Source organism: Aotus nancymaae, unplaced genomic scaffold (genome assembly GCF_030222135.1).
Source record: "Aotus nancymaae isolate 86718 unplaced genomic scaffold, 86718_ANA_hifiasm-v0.15.2.pri h1tg000011l, whole genome shotgun sequence".
NCBI classification, from domain to species: domain Eukaryota; kingdom Metazoa; phylum Chordata; class Mammalia; order Primates; family Aotidae; genus Aotus; species Aotus nancymaae.
In genome coordinates this window covers 54,933,061-54,943,524 of record NW_026988422.1, presented here as the reverse complement: position 1 = coordinate 54,943,524, position 10,464 = coordinate 54,933,061, and the positions used below count along the sequence as shown (strand labels likewise).

General features: G+C 37.3%; 1 pseudogene; it reads left to right on the top strand.

The window, feature by feature from the left end:
- Positions 1-1,078: 1,078 nt before the first annotated feature.
- On the top strand, positions 1,079-1,485 carry LOC105707206 (large ribosomal subunit protein eL28-like; annotated as a pseudogene).
- The last annotated feature ends 8,979 nt before the right edge of the window (positions 1,486-10,464 follow it).

Genomic DNA, 10,464 nt, shown 5'->3' with positions numbered 1-10,464 from the left:
AAAAAAAGAACAAAGCTGAAGGAATCACACTTCTTGATATAAAAATATATTGTAAAGCTAGAGTAATTAAAACAGTATGGTATTGCATAAAGACAGATCTATAGACCAATGGAACAGAATAGAAAGCCCAGAAATAAATCCATGTATATACAGTTAGCTGATTCACAGCAAGCGTGCCAAGAATACACCTTTGGAGAAAGGATAGTCTCTGCAACAAAGAATATTGGGAAAATTGCATATCTACATACAATTGAATAAAACTGGACTTATATCATACACAAAATCAACTAAAATGAATTAAAGACTTAAATGCAACACTTGAAACTGTAGAAATCCTTGAAGAAAACATAGAGAAAAGCTTTATGACATTGATCTTGGCACTGATTTCGTGGCTATGACACCCAAAGCAAAAATGGACAAGTGGGACTAAAAAGCTTTTGCACAGAAAAGGGAACAACCAACAGAGTGAAAAGGCAAGCTATGGAACAGGAGAAAATATCCAAAATACAAAAAGAACTCCCACAACTCAGTAGCAAAAAGTAAATAAATAAGTAAAATAAAATAACCTGATAAAAAATGGTCTTGAATTGAATAGACATTTCTCCAAAGATAAGAAGATGCTTAATGTCATTAATCATCAGTGAAATTCAAAACAAAAACCACAATGAAATAGTACTTCACACCTGTTACACCTGTTAGGATGGCTATAATCAAAAAAGCAAAAGACGACAGGTGTTGACAAGGATATGAAGAAATTGGAACCTTTCTACGCCATTCATAGGCATGCAAAATGAAAAAAATTATGTAAAACAATATAGAGATTCCTGAAAAAAATATAAACAGAAATACCATATGATCCAGCAATTCTACTTTTGGGTATTTACCCCAGAGAATTGCTATCAGGATCTTAAAGAGATATTAGTACTTCCATGTTCACTGCAACACTATTTACAATAGCAAAAATGTGGAAACAATCTAAACATCCAATGACAGATGAATGGATAAAGAAAATGTGGTACCTTTTCCGCCTCAGGCCGCCGCCGCGAGAGGAGCCGCCGCCGCGAGAGGAGCCGCAGCCATGTCTGCGCATCTGCAATGGATGGTCGTGCGGAACTGCTCCAGTTTCCTGATCGAGAGGAACAAGCAGACCTACAGCACCGAGCCCAATAACTTGAAGGCCCGCAACTGCTTCCGCTACAACGGGCTGATTCACCTCAAGACTGTGGGCGTGGAGCCGGCAGCCGACGGCAAAGGTGTAGTGGTCATGAAGCGGAGATCTGGCCAGAGGAAGCCTGCCACCTCCTACGTGCGGACCACCATCAACAAGAATGCTCGCGCCACGCTCAGCAGCATCAGCCTCGTGATATGCAAGAACAAGTACCGCCCGACTTGCGCATGGCAGCTATCGGCAGGGCCAGCGCCATCCTGCGCAGCCAGAAGCCTGTGATGAAGAGGAAGGGAACCCGCCCCACCAAGAGCTCCTGAGCCCGCTACTCCCAAAGCAATGAAGAGTCAGCTGGCCTTCTCAAATAAAAAAAGAAAGAAAAAAAGAAAGAAAATGTGGTATATACATATAGTGGAATATTATTCGGCCTTAAAAATGAAGGAAATCTTTTCACATGCTACAACATGGATGAACCTTGAGAATATTATGCTCAGTGAAATAAGTCAATGTAAGGACAAATACTGCATGATTCCACTTATATGAGAGAGATAATATAGCCAAATTCCTAGAATCAGAAAGTGGAATGGTGGTTACCAGGGTGTCGGGTGGAGGAGGGAGGGGAAATGGGGAATTAATAAATCAAGGGGCATACAATTTCAGTTATACAAGGTGGATAAGTTCTAGAATCTGCTGTACAACATTGTGAATCTGCTGTATTCAGTTATACAAGGTGAATAAGTTCTAGAATCTGCTGTACAACATTGTGAATCTGCTGTATTCAGTTATACAAGGTGAATAATTTCTAGAATCTGCTGTACAATCTGCTGTACAATATTATGGTTAACAATAGTGTGTTGTAAACTCAAAATTTTGTTGAGGGTAGGTAGATCTCATGTTGTGTTCTTATTACAGAGGAATAGAATTTAAAAAATTTTAAATGCAATTTGTGACTCTCCATATTTTAAATGTTGAATTATTATTACTGTTGTATTGGCAATAATTTCTGTCACTTTATTTTGTATTTTCTGTTTGCTATTTTTTTTTCTTTGCTGTTTCTTTTCTTTTCTACCTTCAGTGAAATATGACAAAGTTGGGATACTTTACTTTTCTTCTTCTTTTCTGGATTGGAAGCTTAGATTGTATTTTTGTGCCTTTAGTGATAACTTTCTTTTTTTCTGTGATTTTAAAAATTGGCACCAACAAACTATGTCATACATGTATATTCAGATCCTACCATTGAATGCCTCTCAGTCATTGGTTGCTAATGTGGTTTGGCTGTGTCCCCACCTAAATCTCATCTAGAATTGTAGTTCCCACAATCCCCATGTGTTGTGGGAGGGACCTGGTGGGAGGTAATTTAATCATGGGGGTGGTTACCCTCATCCTGTTCTCATGATAGTGAGTGAGTTATCATGAGATATGATGGTTTTATAAGGGGCTTTCACCTCATTCACTCTGCACTTCTTGCTGCTGCCATATAGAGAAGGGCATGTTTGCTTCCCTTTCTGCTGTGATTGTAAATTTCCTGAGGTTTCTCCAGCCATGCAGAACTGTGAGTCAATTAAACCTCTTTCCTTTATAAATTACCCAGTCTTCGGTATGCCTTTATTAGCAGTGTGAGAATGAACTAATACAGTTGCAACTCTTAGCAAGAGAAAGCACAGAGGTTCTGCAGTGGTTGGTATATTTTGTTTCTCATGAAGTTACCAGTGCTCTTTTCTCTTTCTTTTATTTTCTCAAGGAAATTCTTCCTTTGTTTTGTTTTAAGGACAGACACTATGTTTTATACATCTTTGTATTTGTTTATAATTTATTTGAGTGTGTATGTGTGTATATGTGTATACATCTGATGAGTTTTAACAAACATATACATAACAAACATGTAATCTACTTTTATATCAAGATAACAAATATTTCCACCACCCCAGCAAGTTTCCTTGTGCCCAATGGTCCTAGAATTTTTTTTTTCCAAATTTAAATGAGTGTTGCCTGTTCTAAAACTTCATGTAAAAAGACTCATACAGCATGCACTTGTTTGTCTCTGGCTTCTTTGCTTAGCATAATGTTTATAAAATTCGTCTAGGTTGTTGTGCATGTCAGCAGTTTGTTTTGCTGAGTAGTACATAATTGTATCAATATATAAAATTTGTCCATTTATTCTCCTCTGGGTAAACATTTGGTTTGTTTCCAGGTTAGGCGGTTGTGAATAAAATTGCTATGAACATTCTTATGTGAGTCTTTTTGTTGGACATATGTTTTCATCCTCTTGATTAATTACCTAGAAATCGACTATTGGCCCATAGATAATTACATATTTAAATTACTAGAGATCATTTAAAATTGTTATGTCTTCCTTATGAATTGAAACTTTTATTATTATGACATGATTCTCTTTATTTCCAGTAACACTCTGTCTTAAAGTCTATTTGTCTGATAGTAATTTAGACATCCCAGTTTTCTTATGTTTACTATTTGCAAGAAAAAAAAGCTTTATCTAGCTTGTTACTTTCAATCTGAGTCTTTACATGTAAGGTCTGTCTCTTATAGACACAATATGGGTGGGTCTTCATTGTTTTATTCAGTCTGACTGTCTCTTTTAGTTGGAGTATTTAGTCTTTGAATGCATTTATGGATATGATCAAGTATAGGTCTAACAATTGCTATTTGTTTTCACTTGTCTAATCTGTTTTTGTCCTTTTGTTCTTCCTTTCCTGCCTTTCTGTGATAAGGAAATATATACATTCCCAGTTAAATTCCCACATTGACTTTTTAGGTATCCTTCTTCATATCACTTTTTATAGCGGTTGTTTTATGGCTACAAATATGCATCTTTAACTTATCACAACCTACTTAGAGTTAACATTGTACTACCTCATGTAACATATAATTCCTCAACACTATAGTTCCATTTATCTCCCCATCCTTCATTTTATTGATATTCTATGTATTTTTTTCTACTTACATGATAAACCCCACAATATAGTGATTTAATTTCTACTTTACAGATTCATATGAGTTTTAAAAAATAGGATAAGAAACAAATTAATTATAGTCTAGTGGCAGCCAAGAGAGTGTGTTGCTCAGACCTCCCTTCAAGAACTCCTGCTGTGATATCTTCCAGTTGCTGCACTTGCAGTTCTACTGGGGCATTCATGCCAAGGCCATACTATCTCCCAGCCAGTGACTGAGCATAGCAGAGGTACTAGAGCCAGGCCATTCTTGGCTTATGTGGGACTCCTCTCATGGGCATTCTTTACTCCAGAGATTCTGATTGGCCTGGACAAGATTTTCTCAGAGCTGCACTGCAGTAAGACTTCTACACAATCTTCATTTCTTCCCTTTCACTTTTCAGATGTCAGACTTACATTGCCATCTGAGGTTTTCCCTGTTCTTCCTTCTACTTCCTTTTATCCTTCACAGGCTTTCCCTAAGTAAATCTCATGCATGTCTAGGTCCATCTTGGCATCTGCCTTTTGGAGGACCTGAATGGATGTAAGTCTGCTATACATCCATATATTTACCATTTCTGGTGCTCTTCATGACTTCCTCTAGATTTGAGCTTCAAGCATTTATCTTTTTTTTTTTTTTAATCTGAACTACCTTTCTCATAGTGCAGTTCTGTTATTGACAATTTTTTTTCATTAAAAATAAATCTGAATGTCTTCAGAATTCACCTCCATTCTTGAAGGATATTTTTGCTGGATATAAAATTCTGGTTTGGCAGTAGAATTTTTTTTTCTTCCTTCAGCTTTTGAAATGTTGTTCAATCGACTCTAGCCCTCATTATTTATTTAGCTTTTTTCTTTTTAGAGACAGAATCTTGCTTTGCCACCCAGGCTGGAGTGCAGTGGTGTGATCATAACTCTGTATAGCCTCAAACTCCTGGGCTCAAGTGATCCTCCCATCTTGGCCTCCCAAAGTGCTAACATTACAGGCAGGAGCCACTGTGTCTAGCCCCCTTCATTATTTTTTGTTAGAAGACTGACATCATTAGTATCATTGTTTCCTTGTACAGTATAATGTGTCTTCTTATCCCTGACTACTTTCAAAATTTTTTTTCATTAGATTGATTGAAAAATTTTTTTTCATTAGACTCACTGTGATGTGTCTTGTGTGGTTTTATTTGTTGTTATACTGCTTAGAGTTTGCTGAGCTTCTTGAATTTTTAAATGTATGGTTTTTTTTTTTATCAAATTTGGGATTGTTTTGGCCATTATTTTCTCAGATGTCCTTTTTTCCCAAGAATTATCTCTCTCTTTTCCATTTACATTAATGATAAGCTATTTAATATTATTTTACATGTTACTGAGATTGTGGAGGGTTTGTTACAATCTTTCTTTCTCTGGTCTTCAAGTTGAATAATTTCTATTGACTTAAAAGTTTTCAAATTTACTAACCTTTTCTCTTTTTTTTTTTCCTCAAAACTTTTTTTTTTTTAATTGTACTTTAGGTTCTGGGGTACATGAGCAGATCATGCAGGATTGTTGCATAGGTACATATATGGCAATGTGATTTGCTGCCTCCATCACTCCGTCACCTATATCTGGCATTTCTCCTCATGTTATCCCTCCCCCACCTCCCTACCCCACACTGGCCCTCCCCTAGTCCCCGCAACAGACCCCAGTGTGTGATGCTCCCCTCCCTGTGTCCATGTGTTCTCATTGTTCAACACCTGCCTATGAGTGAGAACATGTGGTGTTTGATTTTCTGTTCTTCTGTCAGTTTGCTGAGAATGATGGTTTCCAGATTCATCCATGTCCCTACAAAGGACACAAACTCACCATTTTTTATGGCTGCATAGTATATTCCATGGTGTATATGTGCCACATTTTCCTTGTCCAGTCTATCATTGATGGGCATTTGGGTTGGTTCCAGGTCTTTGCTATTGTAAACAGTGCTGCAATGAACATATGTGTGCATATGTCCTTAATAATAGAACGATTTATAATCCTTTGGGTATATACCCAGTAATGGGATTGCTGGGTCAAATGATATTTCTATTTCTAGATCCTTGATGAATTGCCACCCTGTCTTCTGCAATGGTTGAACTAACTTACGTTCTCCACATACTACTGGAGACAGCAGTATCTGCTGTCTCCAGATTTTTTAATGATCACCATTCTAACTGGCATGAGACAGTATCTCAATGTGGTTTTGACTTGCATTTCTCTAATGACCAATGATGATAAGCATTTTTTCATATGTTTGTTGGCCACATAAATGTCTTCTTTTGAAAAGTGTCTGTTCATATCTTTTGCCCACTTTTTGATTGGGTTTTTTTTTCTTGTAAATCTGTTTTAGTTCTTTGTAGATTCTGAATATTAACCCTTTGTCAGATGGGTAGATTGCAAAAGTTTTTTCCCATTTTGTTGGTTTCTGGTTCACTCTAATGATTGTTTCTTTTGCTGTACAGAAGCTCTGGAGTTTAATTAGATCCCATTTGTCTATTTTGGCTTTTGTTGCCAATGCTTTTGGTGTTTTAGTCCTGAAGTCCTTGCCTGCCTATATCCTGAATGGTTTTGCCTAGGTTTTCTTCTAGGGATTTTATGGTGTTAGGTCTTATGTTTAAGTCTTTAATCCATCTGGAGTTAATTTTTGTCAGAAATAATAAGGTGCAAGAAAGGGATCCAGTTTCTGTTTTCCACACATGGCTAGCCAGTTATGCCAACACCATTTATTAAACAGGGAATTATTTCCCCATTGCTTGTTTTGTGAAGTTTGTCAAAGAGCAGATGATTGTAGATGTGTGGCGTTGCCTCTGAGGCCTCTGTTCTGTTCCATTGGTCTATATCTCTGTTTTGGTACCAGTACCATGCTGTTTTGATTGCTGTAGCCTTGTAGTATACTTTGAAGTCAGGTAGCGTGATGCTTCCAGCTTTGTTCTTTTTGCTTAGGATTGTCTTGGCTATGTGGGCTCTTTTTTGGTTCCATATGAAGTTTAAGGTGGTTTTTTCCAGTTCTGTGAAGAGAGTCATAGGTAGCTTGATGGGATAGCCTTGAATATATAAATTACTTTGGGCAGTATGGCCATTTTCAGAATATTGATGAGCATGAAATGTTTTTCCATCTGTTTGTGTCCTCTCTTATTTCCTTGAGCAGTGGTTTGTAGTTCTCCTTGAAGAGGTCCTTTACATCCTTTGTTAGTTATATTCCTAGGAATAACCTTTTCTTTTGTGAACTCAATCTGCTATTGAGTTTAGGCAGAATTTTTTCCTCAGATACTGTAGTTTTCATTTCTTTACTTTTATTTATTTATTTATTTTCGAGACAGAGTCTCACTCTGTCACCCAGGCTGGAGTGCAGTGGCACAATCTTGGCTCACAGCAACCTCTGCTTCCCCGTTCAAGCCATTTTTGTGCCTCAGCCTCCTTAGTAGTTGGGATTATAAGCACGTGCCACCACACCCAGCTAATTTTTGTATTTTTAATAGAGACAGGATTTTGCCATGTTGGCCAGGCTGGTCTTGAACTCCTGCCTTCAAGATGAGCCCACCTTGGCCTTCCAAAGTGCTGGGATTACAGGTGTGAGCCATCATACCCAACCCATTTTGTTTATTTTTATGGTTTTTATTTTTCTGCTGATACTTCCCATTGTTCATTTATTATGATCATACTGTCCTTATGTCCTTGAATGTATTTATAATAGCTGCTTGTCTACTAATTGGTTAGTAATTGCAACATCTGGTTCATTGTTGGTATTTATTGATTACTTTTTCTTTTGACGATAGGTAATATTTTCCTATTTTGTCATATGGATCATGATTTTGATGGTATGCTAGACACTGTGGATGATATGTTGTAACAAGTGTGGATTATGAAGTCTTCTTTTAAAAGATGTTGAGTTCTGTTCTAACAAGCAATTCTTAATCTTCTAACCTTCATATTTAACTATACATTTTTCTAATACTTAACTACTTATCAATATTTTTATCCTCCCAAATTCAATAACAGTTCTAACTTACTCTATCCTTTGTATATTTTCTCTCCATCTTATTATTGTTGTTTAGATTTATAGTTTTAATCCTTTTTGAAGTCTCAGAAATTGTTCATTATTTTTTACATCAATACTTTTTCAACCTATTTTATCATTTTCTAGTCTCAACATTGTTTCTGTTTTCCTAAACTTTCTTTGTGATTTTCTTTTTTTTCTTGCTGAAATATATTTAGTAATCCTTTAGTGATGGTTCACTAAAGGTGAGTGGTTCACTAAGATGGTTTCTTATTGCTGTGTGTTTGAAGCATGAGGATATGTCAAAGCTTTCACTTATGGGGTCATCTTCTGAATTAATGTATATACAAAAGTATTCATTGCAGGAATGTAATGGCAAAATATCATAAACAACCTAAATGCCCATCAATGGAGGACTGATTGAGTAAGTTGGGGTATTTAGAACAGAATATTGTGCAGTCATTAAAATGGCAAAGTAGGGGTTTCTTTTTTTTGGAGATGTGGTCTTGCTCTGTCACCCAGGCTGGAGTGAGTTGGCACAATCTTAGTTCACTGCAGCCTTGAACTCCTAGGCTCAAGTGATCCTCCCACCTTAGCCTCCTAAGTAGCTGGGACCATAGGGATGTACCACCATACGCAGATAATTTTAAAAATATTCAGCCTGGTGTTGCTATGTTGCCCAGGCTGGTCTTGAACTCCTGGCCTTAAGCAATCCTCCTATCTCAGCCTTCCAAAGTGCTGGGATTATAGGCACGAGTCACTGCGTCTAGCCAATGAAGTGGTTCTGGGTATACACTTCTTATTGAATGAACTTCAAAATATACTACTTAGTGAAAGAAGCAAGATGCAAAAAGCATGCATCAGTGGTCACCAGAGTGGGATGTGTGAAAATCTACTGAGATATGGAAAGAAAGTATTAGAACTTCTATTCAAATTTATTTTGCTATTTATTTTAAAGATCAATATATACATTAGTTCAGTAGTAAATGTATATAAATTATCTATGTCTATATATTTCTTTCTATCTATCTATCTATCTATCCATCTATAGTGATATTGGGTTTCATTCTGTTGTCCAGGCTGGAGTGCAGTGGTGCAATAATCTCTCACTGCAGCCTTGAACTTCCAGGCTCAAGAGATCCTCCTGCCTCAGGCTTCTGAGTAGCTGGGACTATAGGCACACACCACCATTCCCAGGTAATTTTTAAATTTTTTTTGTAGAGATGGAGGTCTCCCTGTGTTGCCCAGGCTGACCTGGGTTATGAGACTGGCCAATTTTTGTATTTATGGTAGAGATGGGGTTTCACCATGTTGCCCAGTCTGGTCTCAAACTCCTGGCTTCAAGTGATCCACAGTCTTCGGACTCCCCAAGTGCTGGGATTACAGGTGTGAGCCCTCAGGCACAGCCAGTAAATATATTTTTTTAATTTGATAAAGTACAAATTAGTAAAGACTGGATTTAGTGATTTTTTTAAAAAAGGACATTTGTATATGTTTGTATATTTTTTAAAAAATTTAACTCTGGAAGGGTAGAAAAGAGATTGGTTGTGGTGGCTGTTTCTAAGAAGGGGAACTACCTAGCTAGGAGCACAGAGTAGGAGGGAGACTTCCCTTATCTTAGATTGTCTTTTGTCCTCCTACATTTGGATAGGTTCATAGTATGTATCCCCCTCCCAAATAATTATTTTTATTTTGGAGAATTCACATTAAAAAAGAAAAGTCATTTGTTGCCCTCCATCTTGGGCCTACCAGCACTATCTGTCATCTCGACCACATAGCAAAACCTTTTTCATCTCTTGATGAAACTGTTAACTTGTTAGGGAATATATATATATATGTTTTTAAGTCATAAATCAGAGAGCAGTTTATTTGGTGGCTTAGGTTAGGATGTAGGGCAAAGGAGAATGAAATTAGATTAGGCCACAGCCATTACCCCTTGCCTAGAAGAGAGTCGAAGTCTAGAAAGAGATCTGAAATTTGTCAGGCATAGAGTGAGAAAGTGGAAGCAAGGGGATGAGAAGCCTGGCAAGAGTAGAAGACAAGAGAACAAAGATCCATGTGGGAACAATGGGCATTTTCCTTTAGCATCAGACCCAAGGACAGAGAAGAGAAGGGAAATTTGAGTCCCATCTATTGCTCAATGCTTACTGAATTAAGTGCGAATGTTTTAGCCTGCCATTCAAAACTCTCTACATAATGTCCAAAGCTCACCTGTCCCCCACACTTTCCATTACCCGCTATGTGTACTGCATCACTTAATATTTGTCCTCACTGATCTGGATCATCGCTAACAATGTCCTCTTGACCTGGATTGTCATCTTGTCTGAGCTCCTATAAAAATCCTACCAACC